Source organism: Canis aureus, chromosome 32, assembly GCF_053574225.1.
Source record: "Canis aureus isolate CA01 chromosome 32, VMU_Caureus_v.1.0, whole genome shotgun sequence".
Taxonomy (NCBI): domain Eukaryota; kingdom Metazoa; phylum Chordata; class Mammalia; order Carnivora; family Canidae; genus Canis; species Canis aureus.
Window position 1 is genome coordinate 21,035,098 of NC_135642.1, and position 25,355 is coordinate 21,060,452.

At 37.5% G+C, this 25,355-nt stretch overlaps 1 protein-coding gene across 6 annotated transcripts in view; it reads right to left on the minus strand.

Moving 5' to 3' along the window:
- GABPB1 (GA binding protein transcription factor subunit beta 1) overlaps window positions 1-25,355 on the minus strand; it is a 64,580-nt gene that overhangs the window by 37,572 nt on the left and 1,653 nt on the right. The window contains exon 2 of one of the 6 annotated variants that reach the window (XM_077881064.1): window positions 10,507-10,575. The exons of the other annotated variants lie outside the window; for them this stretch is intronic. The gene's annotated coding sequence lies outside the window, so the exon portion shown is untranslated. The remainder of the gene's footprint in view (window positions 1-10,506; window positions 10,576-25,355) is intronic. 6 annotated transcript variants of the gene reach the window in all.

Here is a 25,355-nt window from a genome sequence, read left to right on the forward strand (position 1 = left end):
AAAAAGGCTTTCCAGGTGCGATTAAATTAAGGATCTTGAAATAGGAAGATCCTGGATTATCTAGATGTGCCTAATGTAATCACAAGGATCCTCATAAGAGGGATGTAGGAGTGTCAGGGTCAGAGAGAAGAAAGTAGAGATCAGAGAGGAGAGAGAGAGAAAGATCTGAAGCTGGGGTGGGGGCAAGGAGAATGCTACACCAGCCAAGAAATGCAGGCAGTCTTGAAAAACTAGAAAAGGAAAGGAAACAGATTTTCCCCTGGAACCTCCAGAAAGAACACAACCCTGCTAAAAATCTTAACTTTAAGTTTTCTGACCTCTATAACTGTAAAATAATAAATCTGTATTATTTTAAGGCACTAAATTTGTGGCACTTTGTTACAACAAATAGGAAACCATTATATTATAGAAACAGGAGGGCAGCTCGGGTGGCTCAGAGGTTTAGCGCCACCTTCGGCCCAGGGCATGACCCTGGAGACCCGGGATCGAGTCCCACATCGGGCTCCCTGCATGGAGCCTGTTTCTCCCTCTGCCTCTGTCTCTGCCTCTCACAATCCATGTTTCTCATGAATAAATAAATAAAATATTTAAAAAAAGAAAAGAAACAGGAAACAAATATATGCAGTATGAATACATTAATTATTTAATCCTGTTTTCATTTTTTTATCTTTACAAATAGTCTACAACATATCCATACACTTGGGTTAGCATTTTTATGAAAATTATTCTAAGAAGTATTAACTGCTAGATTTTTAAAATCACATTTTAATTGTGACAGACACACAAAAGATTATACCAATTGACACTCCCACAATCAGTATACAATAATGACTGCTTTTCCACAAGGTTCCCAATCCCCAAAGCCAGAATCTTGATTCCAGATCTAGACCTTCCCAAAGTCAAGGCCAAGGATCCCGTGAACTCATTCTCACAAAGATGAGGAAATACTTCCTTCCAGAATAACTTAAGAAACCGTGACCTGAGGAAATCCCACCATCATACAGGGAGAGCACCACACACAACTGTTTTAAAATCTTTAAAGCCTTCTATTAAAAGGGCATTCTTTGCCTCCAACTGGGAATTAGGGGGAGAGGATTTCATAACATTTTTTTCACCCACTTTACCAGTGAAAGTATACTTAAAACCATGTGTGTTCACATTAATTTTCATAGAGGGAACATTCCTACTCTGGGAAACCTTTCCTTCTCTGGTGCCTACCTACCCTGTCCAAAACATGAGCCCTCATTTGACTCATCAATTACTAAATGATGGCAATTCCTAAGACTTATATAATACTATAAAACAGATATAGTGGGTATAACATAGCCAAATCTGTGTATATGTATGTATGTATGTATGTATGTATGTATATATGTATGTAGAGAGACCACAAAGAATAAGATTGTGCCAGACACAGTCTAAGAATTTACACATACTAATTTGATCTCAACACCAGTCAAGTAGGAATTCATCATATTGTTGAGAAAACTGAGGTACAGAAGTTACACTGCCCAAGGTCATACCGCTAGTAGAGATTTGAACCAAGGCTGTCTGGCTCCAGAGTCCATACTCACAATCACTACGCTATATATCCCCATCGTCTGAGTTCTCCTAGTAGCTAGATATCCCCACTGAATGCAGGCACTACTAATGAATAGCATGCACTACCTATGCTACTCCTTGGCCTAAACACTAACCAATATCTCTAAACACCAAATTTCACTTCACATAAAACACAGGACGTGGTACAATGAACTTGGCACCCAGTTAGACTCCAATTTGCACTGGTCACCAAATAATTCATGTTTATGTGTCTTACTTAAATTATAAAATGCTTGGAGGCAAGGATGGTAGCTTATATGTCTTTCAGTTGGGTCCCTTTTTTCTTCCCCTTAAATATTTGGCAGTCCCTCCGTGTTTCATTTTTCAGCCCTCTTTTTCTTTCCCTACATTCTCTCTTCTAGCAGGTTTTTCTTTCTTAGTCATGATTACTTAATGACTTACAAATCTATCTTCAGTCCAAGCCTCCCTCCAAGCACTAGACCCTAATATTCAACTGGACAGATACCTCCACCAAGAGATGCATGCCAAAGCACTTCAAAAGTCAAATTATCCAAGTAGTGGCTTGTTCCATAGATCAGAAACTTTGGAATAATCCTGGACCCCTTTTTCCAACTGCCTCAATTCCAATCAGTCATCAAGACCTATCACTTTTACCTCCTAAATGTCTCTTAAATCCTACTTCTTTCCAGTGATGGAGAGTAGGCCTTCAATACATGTATGCTGGGCGTGCCCAGGTGGCTGAGTCAGTTAAGCATCTGCCTTTAGCTCAGGTCATGATCCCAGGGTCCTGGGATCAAGCCCCACATCAAGCTCCCGGCTAAGTAGAGAGTCTGTTTCTCCCTCTCCCTCTGCTCTTCCCCCTCTGCTTGTGTGATGGCTTGCTCACTCTCTCTCAAAAATAAATAAATAAATAGGGGTACCTGGGTGGCTTAGTCAGTTAAGGTCCGTCTTCGGCTCAGGTTGTGATCCTGAGGTCCTGGGATGGAAACCGGTGTCAAGCTCCCTGCTCTATGGGGAACCTACTTCAACCTCTGCCCACTCCCTCTCGTGAATAAATAAAATCTTATAAATAAATAAGTAAGTAAGTAAATAAATACATGAATGAATGTTGACAGTCTTTTCTCCTCTAACACACACTTTTGCTCATGGCTCCATCCTTTCTCTCCTGGAGCACTTCTAAACTAGTGTCTATGTCTCAGTGTTGCCTTTCTCCAATTTATTCCCCATTCTGCTACCAAATTTGTCATTCTTAAACAGAAATTATGCCCCTCATCAATTAACTCAGATGCATAAGATTCAAGGCCTTTCACATCTGGCCATCTGTTGGCATCTTCCCATTTATACCACTCATCACCTCTCACACTGAACACTATGCTCCAGACAACATGCTGTACTCAGCTCCTTTTCTCACCTTTGGGCATCTGTAGAGAACATTCCCTCTGCCAGGAAGAATGTTTTCCTCTCCATGCCCACTCCTGCCACATTTATTTCTATCTACTCAAAGAAGCCTTCCCTAATCTCCTCCAAATTAAATAAAGTATCCTTCCTGTGTATTCTTCTAGCATCTTAAGTTTCTTTCTATCATGGCATTTATCAGACCACACTAAATGTGCCTGTTTACTTGGCTATATGTTATCACTGTGCCTGAACTATGGTGCCTGATAAATTGCTCAACAAACATTCACTGAATAAACATTAGACACACAGAAGAAACTCCAGAAGTACTGGGATAACCAGGAGTCACATAACATTTGACTTTTTAAATGCAAATTAAGCTGACAACTTCACAAATTCTAGGAAATATCACATTTAATAAAATGCTCTCTGAATTCCTGTCAGCCTTTTTGTAAGTAAAGTCCTTACAAATGAATGAGATTAGAACTCGCCTGAATATTCTTTTTATTGGCAGCAACTCAAATTGACAGATCTGATCCCAAAAGAAATCTGAGGTCAGTTTCATGTTTTCTGAGACAAAAGGGAAAACTGTGAACATAATCAGTAAATCCAGGTAATAGCTTTGTCTGGGACCCTCAAAATCACTCTTGCACCTGCCACATTAGTATAAAAAATGTGGAAAGGAAGCCAGTATTTATCTAATAACAAGCAACAGGTCTATGAAGCAAGATAAGCTCATGGCCACCCTCAATGACCAGGGGGCAAATCAGTACCAAACTGAATTCAAAGGTTTCAACTGAATATGTTCTAGAATTGAGCTGACCAATACAGCAGCCACTAGCCATAATGCTACTAAGCACTGCAATGCAGCTAGTCCAAATGGAGCTATGTTTCAAGTTGTACACACCAGTACCCAAAAAGAATGTAAAATATCTCATTAATAACTTTTACACTAATTACATGTTAAAATGGTAACATTTTGGACATACGGGATTAAATAAAATATATTATTAAAATTAATTTCACCTACCTTTTTTTAATGTAGCTACTATAAAACTTCAAATATGTGGCTCACGTTATATTTCTGTTGGGCAGAGCTATTCTAGAACCATTAATCAAAACTTCTTGAAGGCAGCAACTTTAGAATTTATAAAAAGTTGCAACATTTGAAAATAAGATATAAGACATTCTCTCAGAAAAACTGCATCTGATAAATTATCCCTGTTACAACACTGGATAGACTTTCCCTTTAAAAACTTTAAGTATCTTTTGTCCTTGGAAAGCATCACAAACTCACTTGTGGATGAAGCTACCCATAAATTCTACCCATACTACCTCATACATTTTTCTCATCTTTGCAACCCACTGCCCCTTTACCCCGTTCAACTACTAGTCTCTTTTAAATCACATAGATTTATCCCAAGAAGAAACTGAGGCTTAAAAAGAATACAAGCAGAAGATGAAGACAAGGCGAGAACTCTACTAGAACTAGGCTGGTAGATGGTTTTGAATTAATATAGAAGCATAACTTACCTACTTACTATAAAATGAAGCCAACAAACTACTAGGTGTCATAAGCCACAACAGTGAATCATCAATATCCTACCCAACAATAAGAACATATACACTTTGTTCCTTTCTCTCCAAGCTTTCTCATATTCTTCCTTTACTCTGCACTACCTCCAGTCTTACACATTCATTGCCTCATACCTTAAACATCACATTAGCCTTTTAGCTGACCTAACTCTAATTTCTCTATCCTAGTGCCAGGCAATCCCACTAAAATACAATTTCATTCAACTCAAACATTTCTATATGAGTACCTACCCTCAAAGAATTCATCACCTAGTACAGAAGACATACATCTCATAATTCCTTTGTCTAAAATCTTCATCAATATGACCATTCAAAGAACAATTTATCAATACCTAGTAGAGTTGAAGGTATGCCTACCCTCTGATACAGGGATTCCACAACTAGGAAGCTGCTATATCTCCTTAACACGCACACACAGAGAGGAAACATGTATAGGAACATTTACAGAAACATTATTTGTAATAGAAAAAAAGAAACTATAAACAACCTAAGCGTCCATCAACAGAAAAATATTTTTAAGTTTTATTATAAAATCTTTTAAAATAGAAAAGTGAATGTATGCATATAAATGAATATATGTGTATACACAAACACACACACCCATATGCCCATCACCCATATTTCTAAATTAAAATTTGGCCATCTTGCTTCATCCTACTCCTTTCTAAAAAAAATGTACTTTACAGCTGGCACATGCTGCATTTGGTTGTTATATCTCTAGATTAATTATATTCTAGGACAGTTTCCCTTCCACCCCCACCCCACCCTTGTTTTCCTCTCCTATGACATCAAATGGCCAGTTCATCTGTATCTCACATTCTGTATTTTTTGACTGCTTCATCCAAGGCAGTATTTAATTTCTCTCATCTCCTGTATTTCTTATAAAGTAAAAGTTAGGGATACCTGGGTGGCTGAAGCAGTTAAGCATCTGCCTTCCGCTCAGGTCATGATCCCAGGGTCCTGGGATCGAGACTCACATCCAGCTCCTTGCTCAGCAAAGAATCTGCTTCTCTCTCTCCCTCTGCCCCTCCCCTTGCTTGTGTGTGTGCAGGCTCTCTCTCTCTAATAAATAAAACCTTTTTAAAAAATAAAATAAAATCAATAAACTGAAAGTCTGAAAAGTTTGACTAAATTCGATTTTAAATTTGGTACAAAAAGCTTCATTTGATACACAATACTTGATACTGAATCACATCAGGAAACACATACTTTTTGGTTCATTTTCAGTGATACTAAGATTAATAACTAGGCTGGTAATAGTCTGAATCTTCCACTGTAAAGTTTTATTGTTTTGAGACCAACTAGTACTCTGTGGAGTGTTACTTTGGCACCATGCAAATATCCAATTCCCAATGAACCTTTTGCCTAACAATTGTAGCAGCTATTAATGATCCTGGCCCAAGTCAAGTATTTCATAAAAGGACGTAACAAATTGTGACTTTCTAATTCTATAATCCTTTCTATATTTAATATCTGGAATTCCTCATCAACTGTAATACATTTCTACTAAAACAGCAGTTCAAATGTTAAATTATCAGTTTTCAGAGTAAAGGACAGGTGTAACCACCATCTCCGTTTGTCTGGGTTTTTTACTGTTATATATTGTTTCAAATTACATTTATTCTTTTTTATGTTGAAATTGTCCCAATTGTGGCCAACAAGAGCCTCTTCAGCTAGGCTTTTGTTGTGTCTTTGAAAACTTTCTTGCTTCCGGCACAAGATGTTCCAGGTTCACCTAGGTATGTCCCCTGACCCAGTCTTGGAATCATTTATTCCTTCAAGGAGCCCTGGATTCTAAATAGAATTATCTGAAGATCAGAATTGGGGTAATATACCTACCAAAGTAGCACACTATCTCTAGGTCCTTTCAGTGGACGCAGCTAAGAAAGAAATATATATTTGGATGGAATTAAGAAATATATATGTGTATTTATATATTAAATCCTGAATTCATACTGACACCTACAATTCAAGTTCACCATAAACATTCTTTTTGCTTAGCCTCTTTGATTTTATACTTGTATTTCTATTGATTTCTAACATACAAGCAAAAAAATTGTCATAAAAAAATTGATTATCAAATGGTATCCAAACAAAAACACCAATATTACAAGACAATAAAATGAGTGAAGTTTAAGATTTCTTTGCAGTTCTTTTTGTCCTTAGCATATATGCCATTTGATATCGAGCTCAAAAGTCACTTGAAATTATGTTTTTTTCTCCATGTATTTAAGTAACTATTTTGATATACACACAGGTTCACTTATTCAAGTTTGTTCTCAATTTAAAAATTTTTTACTTTAATTGTAATTTTTGAATGTGTAAAATATTTACATAATTCAAAAGTCAAAACTAAGTAAACTCAGAAATCTCACTTCCATTCCTGTTTCACTCTTTCCCCACTCATCCTCTCTCCCCACCACAAGGTAACCATTTTATTAGTTTCTGATTTGTCTTTTCAGCTTTCCTTTTTGCAAAAGAAACAAATTAGTGTATGTATTCTTACTCCCACACTTGCACTTCTTATACCAGAGCGTACTGCATATACTGTTCTGCACTTTGCTTTTTTTTCCCCACTTAATATATACCCTGGAAAATTTTACATAGAGATTTACCTCATTCTGTTTTACACCTGCAGAGTACTATGTGTAAACTAAACAACCATAGTTTATTTTTAATTTAAAAAAAAATGAACTAGTGAGCTTTTACTCTCCAGCAACTAAGTCAAAAGACCACCTTACAGTTCAAGGCCCTCTATCAACTGTTCCAAGCTCACATCTTCACTTCGTCCAATTTTCTCAATTCCCACCTCATAAAGGGCCCCGACAGCCATCAGATTCTAAACAATTCTTCCTTATTTGATAGGCACTCACATTATTCCAGACCCAATGCTTTCTGCCCTCATGCTATCTGCCCAGTTGAGATGGCTACATACTTTATCTCCAAATCTGACATTTCAATCAAAGCCTATTTCAAAAATTTCTCCTCTCCAATAAGCCTTCCTTAAATGAGCTAATTCCTCTACACTGCTTCCTTTAAAATTTTCTCAGGAATTTATACCATAATCTATGTTTCCCCTTCATTCATTAAACAAATGTTTACTGAGCACAGATGTGCCAACAGAAAGATGAACCAGGATAAGTCCCTATCATCAGAGAGCTTATGTTCCTGGGGGGAGTCTAACAATCAATCAATCAATCAATCAATCAATCCAATAATAGTGCTGGTAAGGATAAATGCTATGAGAGATGAAGAACTGCTATTTTAGACAAAAGTCTAAGGAAAGGCCTCTTTGAGGAAAGGATATATGAGTAGGAACATGAATTAAGAGAGGAACCAAAGCAAGGAAGGATTCCAGAGAAAAGCATCATGAAGGACAGGTCACTCTTTTGGCTGCTTAGCATCAGAGCCTCTTCATACGCCCAGGAAAAGTCCCCTGCTGATGAATCCTAAATGAAGCCAGAACCACTACCTATTAGTGAAGCTAAGTATTTGCTTTCCCAGCCACCCATGCAACTGGGATACAGTCTTATGACCTCCTCCCAAAAAAGCAGCATCCATACTAGATTTCAACTTAGAAGAAAATGCACAAAAAAGAAATATATAGAATCCATTAAGGCAAAAGTGAAAGCAGATTCAATGACAGTAGTGATAGAGGTTTCTTCTGTGACAATTCCTTTTTCCACTAAATTAACTACAGGTGGTTTCCAGTTTTTAGAACTAAGCTCTTATCTTATGTTGTTTTGTTTTGTTTAGAACTAAGAATTCTGACTGTTCCTGGTGATCCAGGGAGATGATACAGCAAGTATAAGGCATAAGGGCCCTGGGCTAGATGGAAAAAATAGCAGGATATACAATCACAGAGACACGAATGGGCCACATTACACAAAGCCTTTTGGCCCTTTTCATGGAGTTTAACTAGGAAGTTGTTGGAATGTTTTAAACAGGAGACTATTGTGATATGATTTATGTGTGTGTGTGTGTGTGTGTATTTCATCTATTAAGGCATTTTATTTGCATGTATGTATTATATCCCTGGGAAAAAAATCCAGAGATTTTTCTCAAGTGTGTGTTTTTGTATTGCTTCTTTGTGGTCCATGATGCCAGCTTAGTACAATGAAACCACACTGGTGGGATGGGAGCAGATTATTCTGCCATTTTTCTTTTTTTTTTTTTTTTTTTAAGATTTTATTTATTTATTCATAGAGACAGAGAGAGAGACAGAGAGAGAGAGAGAGAGAGAGGCAGAGACACAGGCTCCATGCAGGGAGCCTGACGTGTCTCCAGGATCACACCCCGGGCTGCAGGCAGCATCAAATCACTGAGCCACTGGGGCTGCCCTATTCTGCCATTTTTCTAGATCTTTGAGTTGCATGTCAAATCTGGAGCTGACCACTCCACACTTGTTTAACACACCCATGGGGCTCACAACAATTTTCCCAGCTCTGTCATCATCAGAGATTTCAAATTCACCCATGTAACCATGTTTCATCATCACAATTAGAAACTGGACAATGACTTTGGAGCATGGCCTAATAAGAATCCAGTGTTTGCCTCCTTTGGCATTATTAATGCTCTTGAGAGAATATGCCAGGACATTCATGGGCACCATTATAGTGGCATGAAAAGATGGTGGAAAGAGCTGATTTATATTTTTTAAAAGACGACTCCTATTATTATATAGGAAGTCCATAGAGAAAAGCAAGAATTGAGGCAGAAAGACTAGTCAGGAAATTATTCCAGGCAAGAGCTGATGGTGCCTTAGGCTAGGATAATACCTATGTAATCACTTAGACTTTTTACCTTTAATTACTACCTATCTCAGTTTAAATCTAGCATCTAATTTTGTGCTCTCCATTTGTTACCCGTTCAGGTTCTTTTCTCTCTTGCCTTATTTTGGACAGATTCTTGTTTTTTTAACATTTTATCTCTTTCTTTAACTGATTTGGATGTGACATCCTCTATTTTTGTTCCTGTAGTGGTTCCCTAGAAAATATACCATGCACTAAGACCTTTGGATTTATTTTTATCCTAATTAGGATTTACCAGGATTCCTGTGTCCCGGTTTGATATCTTTTACTGGTTCTAGAAAATATTAGCCACGATGTCTTTAAATGCCCCATTTCTCACTCCTCTTTTGGAATTCCAATCAAGACATTCTTACTCTATCCTCTGTATCTCTTACAATGTCTTTTATATTTTCCACCTTTTTGCCTCTAAGTTACGTCCTGGATAATTCTGATCTATATTCCAGTTCCATAATTTTTCTGACGTGTCCAGTCTGCTGTAAATTGCATCATTAAGTTTTCAATTCAGTTATCATATTTCCTTTTTTTTTTTAATTTTTTATTTATTTACGATAGTCACACACAGATTGAGAGAGAGAGAGAGAGAGGCAGAGACACAGGCAGAGAGAGAAGCAGGCTCCATGCACCGGGAGCCCGATGTGGGATTCGATCCCGGGTCTCCAGGATCGCGCCCTGCGCCAAAGGCAGGCGCCAAATCGCTGCGCCACCCAGGGATTCCCCAGTTATCATATTTCCTATTTCCAGCAACTGGGTTTGGTGTTTTCAAATCTATGATCCCACCTTTTTTTTTTTTTTTAATAGTTTCATGTTTCCTGTTTTCAAGTTTGCCATTTATTTCTGTAAATAAGGTAAGCATGGTTGTTTTATCACACATCTTCTAATTCTAATATATGATGCTTATGAACGTCTATTTCTGCTATTGTTTCTGTTCATGTTTCCTTGTCTCTTTGTATGCCAGCTTATCTTTGACTATGTGCTGGTCAGTGTCCTTGAAAAATTATTTGTAGAGACATCTAAAATGAAGAAGTGTTCTCCCAGGCAACATTTGCATTTGCTTCTGCCAGGCACCTAAGGGACATTCCATATAAGAGCTTAAATCTCCCTTACCTTGCTAGGCTATAGCCACAACTTTATAGAGACTTACTTTTCTCTTTTTTTTCTCCTGTTCTGCTCAGTGCCAAGACAACTTGCCTTTAAGTCCCTTGATATTTGGCTGGAAAGTAAGCCACGAAAGGGGAACAGGGATTAGTTCTGATTTAACCATCCTTCTCCCTCAGGGGTAGACACATGAAGTCTAAGCCTAATTAGAAAGGATCTCTTGTAAAACTTTACATGCTCACATGTTGGGTAGGCTTTGAATCTCGATTTCTATCTCCACAAGTATGATGAAAAGAAACCTAACTTTCTTGAAATCTGCAAACATATTCAGGCCAACAGTGGCTTCAGCTTCAGTTCCCCAGATATTCTGCTAACCTCTCTTGGTTTATTTAGGGTTTCTTCCAGAATTTGGCTTACCTACCAGATTCCCCTAACTTCCCAGTTCTTCAAAACTCTTAAGGTCGTGTTCATAGATCTTATCCAGCATTTTGCAATTCTTTTCAAAAAGAAGACTGGTCTAATAATCTAGCCCACCATTAGCCAGATATAATATATATTTTGAAATTGAGTTAACAGAACTTACCTATGTATTAGATACCAGTATACAAGAAAAACAGGAGTCAAAGATGACATCTCGGTTTTGGATCTGAATAACTTGGTGAGAAGTGGGATTATTTACTGAAATAAAGATGGCAAAGTGGGACAGGGTGGTTCAGGTATTAAGAGTTTGGCCACAGACTTATTAAGTTTGAGATGCCTTAGCTAGGTTATAATTTTCTTGTAGTACAGACAAGGTGTTGTTGTTTGTTTTTTAGTGCCATTTATACCTATGAGTACTTTATTGTTGCACACATAGCTGGTATTCAACTAATCGAATATTTCTCTACCTCAGTACTATGGACAATATCAGGTCTGGTAGTTCTTTGTTGTAGGAGATTTTTCTAGGTATTGTAGGATATTTGGTAGCATTCCTGGTCTCTACCCATTAGATGCCAGTGGCACCATCCAGTCCCCCATTTTATGACACCAAAAACAGTCTCTAGATATTGCTGAATGGCCCCTAGGGGTAAAATATCCCTGAGAACCCCTAACGCTTCTTGAATTACAGTTAATTTCTATACACTGGGCTAATATACTACCATCCTTTCACTCAACTGTACACAGCAAAGATACACAAGATGTAAGAATCTATCTAAGCCCAAACTATAGCCCACCCCAAACCAGCAATTCTCAAATTGCACTTCCCACAACACCAGAGAACTGCAGTACTGAGACAGTGGGTAAAGGGATAAGCATAGGTTAGGGGTAACAAAACAGTTTCACCCTCACTAAAGCAAGACCATCTCCAACTATTATAAATATTTGTAATATTTAAAGCATTTTTATTTTTATTTTATTTTTTTATTTTTTAATTTATGATAGTCACAGAGAGAGAGAGAGAGAGAGAGAGGCAGAGACACAGGCAGAGGGAGAAGCAGGCTCCATGCACCGGGAGCCTGACGTGGGACTCGATCCTGGGCCTCCAAGATCGCGCCCTGGGCCAAAGGCAGGCGCCAAACCACTGCGCCACCCAGGGATCATATTTAAAGCATTTTTAAAAGAAAGCTATCGCTAGCAAAATGTCTTTTCAGATATAAAATGGTTAAAATTTTAAATCTCAAGCAAGAATTACTTAACAGCTCTATTTTATTGCTATTCCACACCCAAATCCTTATTAATATAAACCTAGAAAAGATTTATTAAATTCATCTGCAAGTCCTGGCATGTATTTGCTTTAATTTTTTTTTTTTTTTTTTTTTTTTTTACTCTAACCAAACAGAAACCAGGTAAAAGTTGTATGGATAAATTAGCCCTCAAAATCAGATTCTGAACTATAACTCATTCAAATAAATTTTAAATCCCAAACTATGTAGTAAGAACTTAGAATGTTGTTCTTCTTTTCTCCATTAGGTTAAACTTCCTTGTCTTGTATAATATATAGTTATTCCCAAATGTGCTATATAAAAAATAATTTTCATGCTCTACTATGAACTCCTTCCTCTAAGCTAGTTTTGTTTTAAATATTAGAGTATAAGCTCAGCTACCCTAAAAATCACAACTTTATACAAAGCTATTTTTATTTCTTTGATTTTCAGGTACCAAAATATATAATTAAATCAGACCCATGCTAATAAATGTAGTTTCTGATTACCACATAAGCTATGTATTTATCAGATATACATTCTCTATTTCTTTATCGACATTCTGTGTATAGCAATGTCCCTATTTAACTGTAAAATTATGACATCATTACAAAGCTGTTCTCCATAAAACCTAGAATATAAATGGCTATAATCTAAGGATAAAAAAATTTATTGATGACTATCATTTATTTATTTATTTGAGAAAGAGAGCGCATACAAGAACATGGTGGGGATAGAGGAAGAGGTAGAAAAAGACTCCCCACTGAGCAGGGAGCTCAACGTGAGGCTCAATCTCAGGACCCTGGGATCATAACCTGAGCCAAAGGCAGATGCTCAACCGACTGAGCCACCCAGGTGCCCCTATTGGAGACTATTTAATATTCACGTTTAAAATTAGCTCGAGTTCCAGGGTGCCAGGATCCTAGGATTGAGCACCATGTCCGGCTCCCTGCTCAGCAGGGAGTCTGCTTCTCCTTCTCCCTCTGCCCCTATACCTCACTAGTGCCCTCTCTCTCTCAAATAAATATAATCTTTATAAATAAATGAGTAAATAAGCTCAAGTTATACATCTAAAGCGCACAAATTACACACATGTATATATACACAAACACTAAACTAAAAAGGAGAACTAAGAATCCATCAATTAGCATGCCCAAAACTTCCCAGGCACCTGCCAAAATTTAATCTTCCTCCTCTACTCCCTCATGTTGTTACCAGCCTTTTTACCTCCCAAATTAGAAATCTGAGAGCTATCCGTAACTTCCTCCTCTCCCTCATGTCTTTACATACAGTTGGCCATCAAATACTATAAATCCTACTTTGCATCTCTTTTTCTCTTAATTTCTTTTTTCTCAACAGGCAACAGTTTTATATAGCTCAAAAATCCAAACCCAGAAATGTATACATTGAAAAGTTCAATGGAAGCATTTACACTATCCCACTCCCCCCAGACAAGTAATCACCTTTACTAGTTTCATGGGTATCCTACTATTTCTATTATTACCAAAAGATAGCATTACTACATAAACTGTTCTCCACTTGCTTTTCTTACTTAACACATCCTAGAGATCTTTCCTATTAGTTCATAGACAGCTTCCTCATTTTCTGTATAGGTGCTTAGCATGCTATTGTGTGGATAGGTCTTAGTTTATTATGGATGGACACTATTCCTATTATATACAACACTGCAGCTAATAACTATGTAAATGTATCATTTTATTTCATATAACTGTAGGATAAATTCCCTGAAGTAGGATTTCTGAGACAAAAGTAAATACAGGGATGCCTGGGTGGCTCAGCGGTTGAGCATTTGAACATTGTCATAAAGTCTTATACTATAGTTTGGTCAAATTTATCAAAATATCTTCCTAAAACAATCAATCATGTATTCCAATCACCTACAGAAAGAGAATTTAGTATATGTGCTACTGAAGCAAGTACCAGAATACAGAATTTAACCACACGTATGCTTAACTTGAAGTGAAAAATAATTTACATAGTTGGCCACCTACCATTCTATTTCATAAACATAAAGCCCAGAATTACCCTGAAATGTGAATCTCCTATTTCTTCAGTATGTCTCAATTCTCAAATGCTTCTTATAGAGTGAACTTAACATTGCAATGTTAAAGCTTAATTAAAAGCTTAATGCATAAAGAAATGTTTTTTGGTACAACATAGCCCATAAATGTAACCCAACTTCCTCTAGGGCACAGCTGAGGAAACAGCAATGTATTTCATCACTTGAGGAAAAACTGGCTGTAATGGACTTATTGAGAGATGATATCTCTACTTCCCATGCAGCAACTTCCTACAATGCATTTCAGACCTTTTTGGATCTGGCCCATGCCTCACTCAAGCCTCATCAACTAACGACTTCCCGCTCGTATTTATACTCCAACACTACACAGTTACCTATAATTACCACTACACACTATTCCGTTTTGTGATACCATTCCTTTTTGTGTTATTCTGCCTGAGAAGTCTTCTTCTTACCCCAAATTACCTCACCACGTATTCACATTCTTCCTCAAAAACTCAGTTCAGACATTACCTCCTCTAACAAACTCCCATTCACCTTTTCAGCAAAAAGAATTAATCATTTCTTTATTTCCTCATTGTGCCCTGAACCTACTTTCATTAATATATGGATTTCACTCTGTTACAAGTATTTGCTTACAAGCTCTCCTCTCCTAAAAGCCTCAGCAAGTCAGGCCAAGTTTATCTTATTCTTACATGTTTAGTATTCAGCAGTTTCTAGTATCCTACTCAATAGCTATTTGCCAAATTAAACAAGTCGTCTCTATTCAGCAGTAAACACTAAAAACCTATACACAAAACAATTGAAATCATGATTTTTAACTGAAGATACTTCACAACCTGGAAGAGTATGTGGATTATAATAAAAAGCAGTCTGTAGTTCTTTTTTTAAGTATTAAGTTTTTAACTATGAAATCTTTTAGTGGGCTAAAGCCAACATTTAAAATAATGTCAGCATATATCAAATGTGGTAAAGGTAAATGTCTCATGAAACCTTTGTTCCAGTTGTACATATGCACACACAAACAATGTGTTACTGATGCAAAACACATTTCTTACCATGGATCACAATAAAGAAGATAACTTGAAAGCTAATTCCATTGTTGCTATATGGGTTCGAGAAGCTTTAAATCAACAAACAATATAATATAGTGAAGGAAGGCTTCTTCAATGAAAGACATTTGAAGCATAGTCTAGCTTCCCACCACCTCTCTAATCTCACTTATCACTCCCCCTTACTCATTCTGCTTGAGGCACACAAGCCTTAGGAATTATTCGAGTAAGCCAAACATGTTTCCACCTCAGGGTCTTAAACATGTTGTTTCTTCCACCCAGAAAGCTCTTCACTTACATAACCGTGTCATTTACTCCCTCATTCCAGGACACCCAAAGAGATTTTTCCCTGGCCACCTAAAATAGCAACCACCTCCCACCATTCTAACCCGTTATCCAGTTTTATTCCTTTTCATGCCACTCATTAACACCTGATATTCATTACTGTGCTTTTCCTCCCCTCCCTCATTGCAAATGTCAGCCCCAAGAAAACAGAGACTATCTTCTATTTTCATTACTATAACATCAGAGATTAGGACAGTACCAGCACAAAGCAAACAATTCTGAATAGGCTTTGATAGGCCTATCAAGGAAAAGAAAAAGGAAAAACACAGAATTGTGCCTGAGCATGGTATATTACAGAGGAAACAAGGCTGAAGTAAGGTTGATGAAGCAGAATATGAAAAGGTTTCAAAGTGAGAAAGCAGCGTTTGGACTTTATCCTACAGACAACTGGAAGTCATTCAATGTTTTGAGCAAACTTTGATCCATTCAAACATTTATTCAGCACAAGTTCAATTCACTTTGCTTGGCACAATGGAGAGCAAAAAGTCAATAGCACATGTTCTCTCCTCTGGCTGTTCAGGTTTAATAGCAATGGGTTCAAAAAAGTTTTAGGAAAATTATTCTGGCAGCCATATGGGGGGTGGATTGGAAGAGGAGTTCCAAAGCTAAAAAGGGAGATAATAGGCAATGCAGAGCCTCAGGACAAACTGAGACCAGTAAAGAATAATCTAAAAGAACTGTGCTGATTAATGGATAGAAATAATAAAAGAGAAACATGTATTACAAAAACTTTAAGATTTAAATATGATAAACTTAGATAAAACTTAGAAAAACTGAGCAATTTCAATAACTTTTAGATTATTACCCAACCATTGCAAATAACGATCAAAGCGATGAGAAAGGAAAAGTAAGTGTGGTAGTAAGATTACTAAAAAAGCAAAAGAATCCTCTTCCTTCCATTCAGTTCCAAAATAAGAGACAAGAATAGATTTGTTATGATAACAATGAAAAAAATGTGCAAGCTTATACTCTATTTTCTTTTTCAATTGCGTAAAAATCAATGGCATCTTCTGAGAGAGAGGAAGAAGATATATGAGAAAACAAAAATGTGAGATTAACAAAATAACTGCCAACAGTACCAAGGGCCCACTGGGAATTGTTCAGCATTAATTTATAGTGGCCAAGAAATCTTCATAATTACCCGCCTTCCTCCATAAATATGCTGTAATCTGTGAAAAAAAAAAAAAAAAAAAAAAACAGAGGAGATAAATAGTGGAAAGATCTGACAACAGGTAAATATGATAGAAGTGATTGGTGTCAAGTTCAGGCCACATCTAATGCATACAGCAATAAAGGAAGGGAGAAGAAATTAAGAGTGTATGAAGAGAATGGCTGAAGGCACAGGTAATCACATGGGCAAAGATTTAAGAGTTCATATAAGCCAGTTGGGATGTAAGAGAAATTTATCAGATCATTCACTTTAACACCATATTGTTTGCTATGATCTGAATGCTCGTGTGTCTTTCCCCTGTCCCCTAAATTTGTATGTTGAACTCCTAATGCCCAAAGTGATGGTATTAGGAGGTGAGATGTTTGGGAGGCGATTAGGTCATGAGAAAGGATCGTAAGACTCATGCCCTTATAAAAAGAACCCCCCCCTCCACAAAAAAAGAAACCCAAGACAGCTCCCTCACCCCTCTTCCATGTGAGGATACAACAGAGAAGTCTGTAACTGGAAAAGCGTCCTCACCAGACCCCAACCATACTTGCACCTTATATGTGGAACCTCCCAGCCTCTAGAACTGCAAGAAATAAATTTCTGTTGTTTATAAGCTACCAAGCCTCTGTTTTTTTATTACAGCAGCTCGGACTAAGACACTGTTTAAATGCTTTTCCTCTGTTTGGATACATGGTAAGTGCTATAGGCACAATGGAATATAGGAATCAGAAGGGCGGGATCCCTGGGTGGCACAGTGGCTTGGCGCCTGCCTTTGGCCCAGGGCGCGATCCTGGAGACTCGGGATCGAATCCCACGTCGGGCTCCCGGTGCATGGAGCCTGCTTCTCCCTCTGCCTATGTCTCTGCCTCTCTCTCTTTCTCTCTCTCTCTCTGTGACTATCATAAATAAATATTAAAAAAAATCAAATCTTTAAAAAAAAAAAGGAATCAGAAGGGCTGCACAGCCAATAAATTTATCATCAGAGGAAGTAACCTAATTTCAATGTTCAGTTCTATAATTAATATTATGACTTAGAAAAAAAAAAAAAATATTATGACTTAGGATAAATATTCACCTCGGTTCCCACATCTACAGAATGGGAGAGCATGTTAAAGAGAGGTACCATAGTGGCTTCCACTCATCTGCTTTAAAGAACTGTTGCTATCGCAGGCCAAGTTACCAAACAACAATCATACTACTGTGTACTCAAAGAATACAAAGAACACAAAAACAAACTCAAAACAATACATACAACCCTCTGCTTATTTACAAACCCTCTGCAGCATATTTACAATAGCCAAATTATAGGAGCAGCCCAAGTATCCATCGATTGATGGATAAAAAAGATGGGTGTGTGTGTGTGTGTGTGAGACAGACAGACAGACAGACAGAGATGGAATATTATTCAGCCATAAAAAAAAGAATGAGGGGATCCCTGGGTGGCTCAGCGGTTTGGCGCCTGCCTTTGGCCCAGGGCACGGTCCTGGAGTCCCGGGATCGAGTCCCACGTCAGGCTCCTGGCACGGAGCCTGCTTCTCCCTCCACCTGTGTCTCTGCCTCTCTCTCTATGTCTATGATGAATGAATGAATGAATGAATGAATGAATAAATAAATAAATCTTAAAAAAAAAAGAATGAAATCTTGCTATTTGACATGGATGGAGCTAGAGAGTATAATACTAAGCGAAATAAGTCAGAGAAAGACAAATACCATATGATTTCACTCATATGTGGAATTTAAGAAACAAAACAAGCAAACAAACAAACAAAAAAGACAAATCAAGAAACAGACTCTTAATTATAAAGAACAATCTGATTGTTACCAGAGGGGAGGCGAATAGGGGATGGGTTAAATCAGTGTGGGGATTAAGGAGTGTATTTGTTTTTATGAACACAGGGTGATATATGGAACTATTCAATTACTATACTGTACACCTGAAACTAATGTAACACTGTATGTAAGCTAACTAGAATTAAAAACCTAAACAAAATAGAAAAAAAAATGTCTTATTCCTCAAGTGTAATGAGAGCAAAGCTAATTGAGTAAGAGTAACTCTCAAGCCTCTTCTAGAAAAGATTCTGCACTATGTAATAGAATCAACAATACTAGTGGAGGTTTAACATATTTCATAATCAAAGTAAATAAAGGTAAGCATTTTTCCTTAATTTTTTAATTTTTAAATTATTGCTATATGATATATATATATATAACATGAAAAGGTATGTATTCTTTTTTTTTTTTTTTTTTTTTTAAGATTTTACTTATTTGAGAGAGTAAGAGAGGGAGAGAGAGCATAGAGGGAGAGGGAGAAGCAGACTCCCTGCCAAGCAGAGTCAGATGCAAGGCACTATCCAAGGACCTGGAAATCATGACCTGAGTCAGAGGCAGAAACTTAACTGACTGAGCCACCACCCAGGAGCCCCAAAAAGGTATGCATTCTAACATTAAAATAAAACAGGACTTGGGACGCCTGTGTGGCTCAGCGGTGGGCATCTGTCTTTGGCTCAGGGCATGATCCCGGGGTTCCAGGATCAAGTCCTGCATCGGGCTCTCTGTGGGGGTCCTGCTTCTCCCTCTGCCTATGTCTATGTCTCTGCCTCTCTCTCTCTCTGTCTCGCATGAATAAGTAAATAAAATCTTAAAAAATAAAATAAAATAGGACTCAAAACGTAGTAAATGTTCTACAGATTCCTTAACTGCAATTCCAAAATACAAAGACTCTTTTGGTGGCAAAACCTTACCTAAAGTGACAAGAAGCTATTTATAGTCTCTATTTACCCTACTTGGTGTAAACCTTCATACATTCTCCTGCAGAAATAGAAATGTTTTTGAAGAGGACTGGATTCTGTTGAAACATTACATTATGACCTTGCCTATATCCAAAAAATTCTTAATTCCAAAACCTATTAGACCCCAAAGGTTTTAGTGCACTATGATCCTATAAATATAATTGCTAATATTTGCTGAACTTTAAATGTGTGTCAGACACTGTTCTGATCACTTTATATGCAGTAACTCATTTAATCCTCCCAACCACTACAACATAGGTATGAAATTATTCCAATTTTACGAAGGAGGGAACTGAAGCAGAGCGATTAAGTAAATTGCCTAATGTCACAAAGCTGAGATGAATATATATAAATATTACACATAAGAGGAAGAAAATATAAAATAGAGAACGGAATATGACAGAAAGGTAGGAGTCCACGATTATTTCATCTGTTCAATAAATATATTCTAGAATGGTAAGGGATCAAACAAAAAAAAAAAATACTAAAGACTTTACATGCTTACAAATTCTAAATTTATGTGCAATTCCTTTTTTTTTTTTTTAAGATTTTATTTATTCATTTATGCAGGGAGCCCCACACAGGACTCGATCCGGAGTCTCCAGAATCACACCCAGGGCTGAAGGCAGGTGCTAAACCGCTGAGCCACCCAGGCTGCCCTATGTGCAATTCCTAAGTCAAACTGCATAAACTGCACAGTATAAAATCAAAGCTCCTCAGTTTATGTTAATATCTTTTTTTATTGAGATACAACATTTTAATATGCTTTTAATTACAAGTAATATACAAAAACATATTCACTGTAGAAGTCAGAAAATTTGGGTGTGCAAAAAGAAAATAATCACTTATAAAACTACACTCAGAAATAACCACTTAACAATTTGGCACATATCCTTCCAGACATCAATACAATTTTTCTCCCTTGAACAATGCAGGGCTGAGAGGTACAGACACTCCCCACCCTCCCACCCCACACACACAGTTGAAAATCTGAGTATAACTCTTCTATCCCTAGAAACTTAACTGTTAACAGCTTACTGCCAACTAGGAGCTTTACCGATATGTATTATATACCGTATTCTTACAGTAAAGCAACTTACAGGAAAGAAAATCTTAAGAAAATCATAAGAGAAACATTTGCAGTACTGTACTGTATCACAAAAAAAAAAAAAAACAACAAAAACAAAAACCCTGTGTATAAGTGGACCAATGTAGTTCAAAGCCCTATTGTTCAAGGGTCAACTGCATATTTGTTTTTTAACCAAAATGGAATTGTTTTTAAATCTACCTTTTTTTTTTAATTTAACATACAAGACATCTCTTCATCTCTTCCCATTCTTCTTATACCATTTAATAGCTAGACAGTGCCCCACTGTGAATATGTATCCTAGCAATCACTGTGAAACATTTAGATTGTGTACAACTTTATAGCATAGAGATCAAGACTTACTGACTCTAGTCAAACTGCGTAGACCCAACTCCTGGCTCTACCACATATTAACTCTGCTACCTTAGACAAGCTACCCCATTTCCCTATGCCTGTTTTCTCTTCTGAAAAAAAAAAAAAGGAAAATATTATCTCTGTCATATGATTAATGTGAGAGTGGGGTCAAATGTTAATACACAGCTTTTACTATCAACAGTGCTGCAATCAGGATGCTCACAGCTAAATCTTTGCACACATCCTTATTACATCAAGATCAATTCCCTTAAATGAGAATTTCCATATCAGGACATAGGCACATTTTTAAGGCTTTGAGCCTGCCAAATTATAGTTTGGTTTAAAGCCCTCGTTAAACAGTTCTCTCACTTAATACTCATTTATCATTATCCAAGAAGGTGAAAACTATGATCCAGTTAAGCTAACCAGCTTGTTTCACTCAACTGGCTTTTGCTCTTCTACTTTTGTACCTGCAAACCTAGACATATATCATAAAATCTTAAAAGTATGTAGGGAACTTTAGGACACCTGGCCCAATTCCTGATTCAGTCTATCAGTTCCTCCACCTTAGAATTCCTAACTTGAACATCATCAATGAAAGCAGAGAGCCTACAACTCAATCCTAACCCCCATTACATTTTACTGTTTTGTGGAAATTTCTCTTGAAAGTATGTTGAAATCCTCCTTCTAACTACTACTCATTGATCCTAGTTCTTTCTAGTCAGATCAAACCTGATCTGTGTGGTAGACCTCTAAAGAGTTAAAGATATCATAATTTCTTAGATGAGTTTCCTTCTCTTCTTTGGGCAAACATTGCGTTTTTCACTTTTTCCTCCTTTCCCCATGTCCTTTCCCCCATGATCAAGGTCCTCTGGAAACGCACTATAGTTCAGAGCTTTTTAAACTCGTGTGCCTATCACCTGGGGAACTTCAGAAAAATACAATAGCCCAGGCCCTATCCTACTTAAGCATGGGCCTCTGTGTTTTTGCCCTGCAGGTGATTCTGATATAAAGTCTGAGAAATGATATAAGGGCCCACTCACAAAGTGATAGTATGCTACCTAAAAGCTGACACAATGTAATTATCCCAGGTATAATACAACAAGTACAAAGTAAAGTGTGGCTAATACCTCCTCCCTCTTTCCAGAGAGAGAGAGAGCACCAGCACAAAGGACAGAGAGAGAGGGAGAATCCCAAGCTGACTCCACACTGAGGGCAGAGCCAGATATGTGGCTTGATCTCACAATCCTCAGGTTATGACCTACACCAACATACAGTCAGACTTAGCTTAACCAATTGAGCCACCCAGGTGCCCCAATACCTGTTCTATGTTGTTCTACCAACTTCAAGATGACATTTACTTTTTTCAAAAATTATACCAGAGTGTTAATTCACATTAAATGTACATTTAAAATGATGAGTCTTTTCCACATTCTCTATTAGTGCATTAGTGTCTTGTGACCCTAACTGCCAGCCTTTCCAATTATTCCCATTAAAAGGTAAGAGAACCAGGACAAAGAGTTTTAAATCCCTATTTCTAAATACATCACCTCTGTGCATATGATTTACCTTCAGTGGAGAAATCATTTCAAGCTTCATCCTCTAAACATCGCATGGAAAGACTTAGCCTAAATGAAAGTACACTGGTCCACCAACAACTGAACTGACAGGCGACTGCATCAACACATCTCCTCTATGCAAAGCACTGTTGTCAATACAGTGGGGAAATACAGTCCTTAATACTAGTTGGCAGACCTTCTAGAGAGCCTGATGGAACAAATACCTTCAAAGAATGAGAATACCTAGATAAACACATTAATGCTATAGAAACCTATGATTACTACTTACTTAGCTCTGGGGCCAAAGAAATGATACTCATTAGAAAACTAAGTTATTCTGAACTTTAAGGTTTTGTTTCCCTTTGTTTTTTAATGTTTATGAGACAAGAGAGGAGATGGACCCATCAGTGAATTCACCCACACTCAGGCTACTTGAAAAGGAACATTGCCCCCCTCAAAAATACACCCTCAGGGACGCCTGCCTGGGTGGCTGTTGAGCGTCTGCCTTCAGCTCAGGGCATGATCCCAGTCTGGGGATGGAGTCCCACATGGGGCTCCCTGCTCAGTGGGGAGCCTGCTTCTCCCTCTGCCCCTCACCCTGCTTGTATGTGCTCACTAATAAATAAATCTTTAAAAAATAAAAGTTGACTTTAAAAAAAGAAGCTCGCTGGTGGCATTTTGGACAACTGTTGTCAGGCAAAGGCAAACTATGAGGAAAGTTATAGACATAGGGGCAAGAGTAAAAGAGGGACAAGCTATGAGGTGAAGGGACTCTAAATTTTTGCAGAAGCGTAGTAGCCGATTCAGAAACATAGGGAGATCCCTGGGTGGCGCAGCAGTCTGGCGCCTGCCTTTGGCCCAGGGCACGATCCTGGAGACCCGGGATCGAATCCCACGTCGGGCTCCCTGTGCATGGAGCCTGCTTCTCCCTCTGCCTATGTCTCTGCCTCTCTCTCTCTCTCTGTGTGTGACTATCATAAATTTAAAAAAAAAAAAAAAAACACCTCCTTAACCTTAGGGAGATGCCACCTTCTGAACAGACTAAGAAAGGGAAAAGCAACATGATGACTGGATTGAAAAACTATGAAGTTGAAAAGAAAACAGAACAGATTGTAGAAATTCTTAAAGAGCACTTATTTCATGAGAAAAGTAGTAGAAACAAGAAAGTCAAGTTAGGTCAGGACACAGAAAGAAAAGGAAAGGACGCCTGGGTGGCTCTGCGGTTGAGCTTCTGCCTTCAGCTCAGGGTGTGATTCGGGGTGTGGGGATTAAGTCCTGCATCCAGCTCCCTGCAAGGAGACTGCTTCTCCCTCTGCCTACATCTCTGCCTCTGTGTCTCTCATGAATAAATAAAATCTTAAAAAAAAAAAAATACACACTCAAAACAAATTCATGATTCAAAACTTCATGTAATGACTTCTGAATTCCTGACTTGTTTGCTTTACCTGTTACTATTCTTAACTTATGAGGTATTCAAGAGGGGGGGGAAAATGGCCATTCTACAGATGAGTTCCACCATAAATACAACTTAGAGATGCTGGATGAAAGGGAGACAAGTAAAATTAACCAAGATCCAATGTGATATTTATTTTCATTTGCATGGCAAACATCAAAAATATACCTGGCATTTTCAAACAATTATGTCAAGAATGACCAGATGCTTCCTGTTGATGGAACAGTAGAGAACTAGTCTGACAGAATCAAAATAGAGTTCACAGAAACAACTGGAAATGAATTTAGCTTCATTTCAAAACCATTAAACCAAAGTATGTCCTTACATTTTCACACATTTAGTGTAACTGGCCCCCAACCTAAAATATAAAATACCCAGATGGACAGAAAGAGAGAACTCAAACTCTAAGTTAGGAGACTTAACTCTAAAGTTAAGTATATGCATTACAAAAGTATTGTTTGACCAAATGTTTCACTGCAGGATTCCTTTTAAATCTGAAACTCCTGCAGGGCTTTTGACAGTGTCCTATCTTCAAATATTACTTTTACACACTAGTTTTCACAAGCGTATCTAACATGGAATTCACATTTTGTGTACATAATTAAAAATAAATTGTGGAATTAAAAATAAAGTTTAGTCACTTAAAAATATTTTCAAGTGTTCCTGAGTCTCCAGGATCATATGCAGATTACACAATCTGTATACTGTTTATGCATCTAAATCCCAAATTGAAAAAAAGAGCCCAAGAAACAAGTATAGAAATCAACTCTCCTATCCATATTTTTTTAAATGTGTCTTGTATCATATGCTGATTCGACTTGTATGGTGAAAGGATAGAAATGACAAATCTCTCAGTTTAAAAAAAAAAAAAATTACACAACAACAAGCATGAGCATACAATGGAGTTTTGGGAGTTTTCCAGAGGTTACACGGTGTGATACCACAGACTGAATGCAGTAGAGATTTAAGAATCTAGATGTCTTTTAAACCAGACATTCAAAAGACCTGCAGAAATGCAAAACAATGTCACTCTTACCGCTTGTATTAACTTGTATTAATGTCACCTGTATTAACTTGTAATGAATTTTTGTTGTAGCTATTATGGGGAGGGGGGGGATATGTAAAGAGTAAAATTAAGAGAAAAAAATTAATAAAAGCGTAAGGCCATCTTTAATTTCCTTAAAATCAGAGAGCCTGAGCCTGAAAGTGGCAGTGCCAAGGCCGAATGGTTATAGGTCAGCGCGAAGCAACTTACACCAAGCTGGGTAGGTCTACACGTGAAATAACGAACTGCAAAAAGAATTTTTCAACACTACCATCTGCGTAATAAATTATAGTGCCCCTCTAATTCTGGAATGGGAAATTATTTTACAA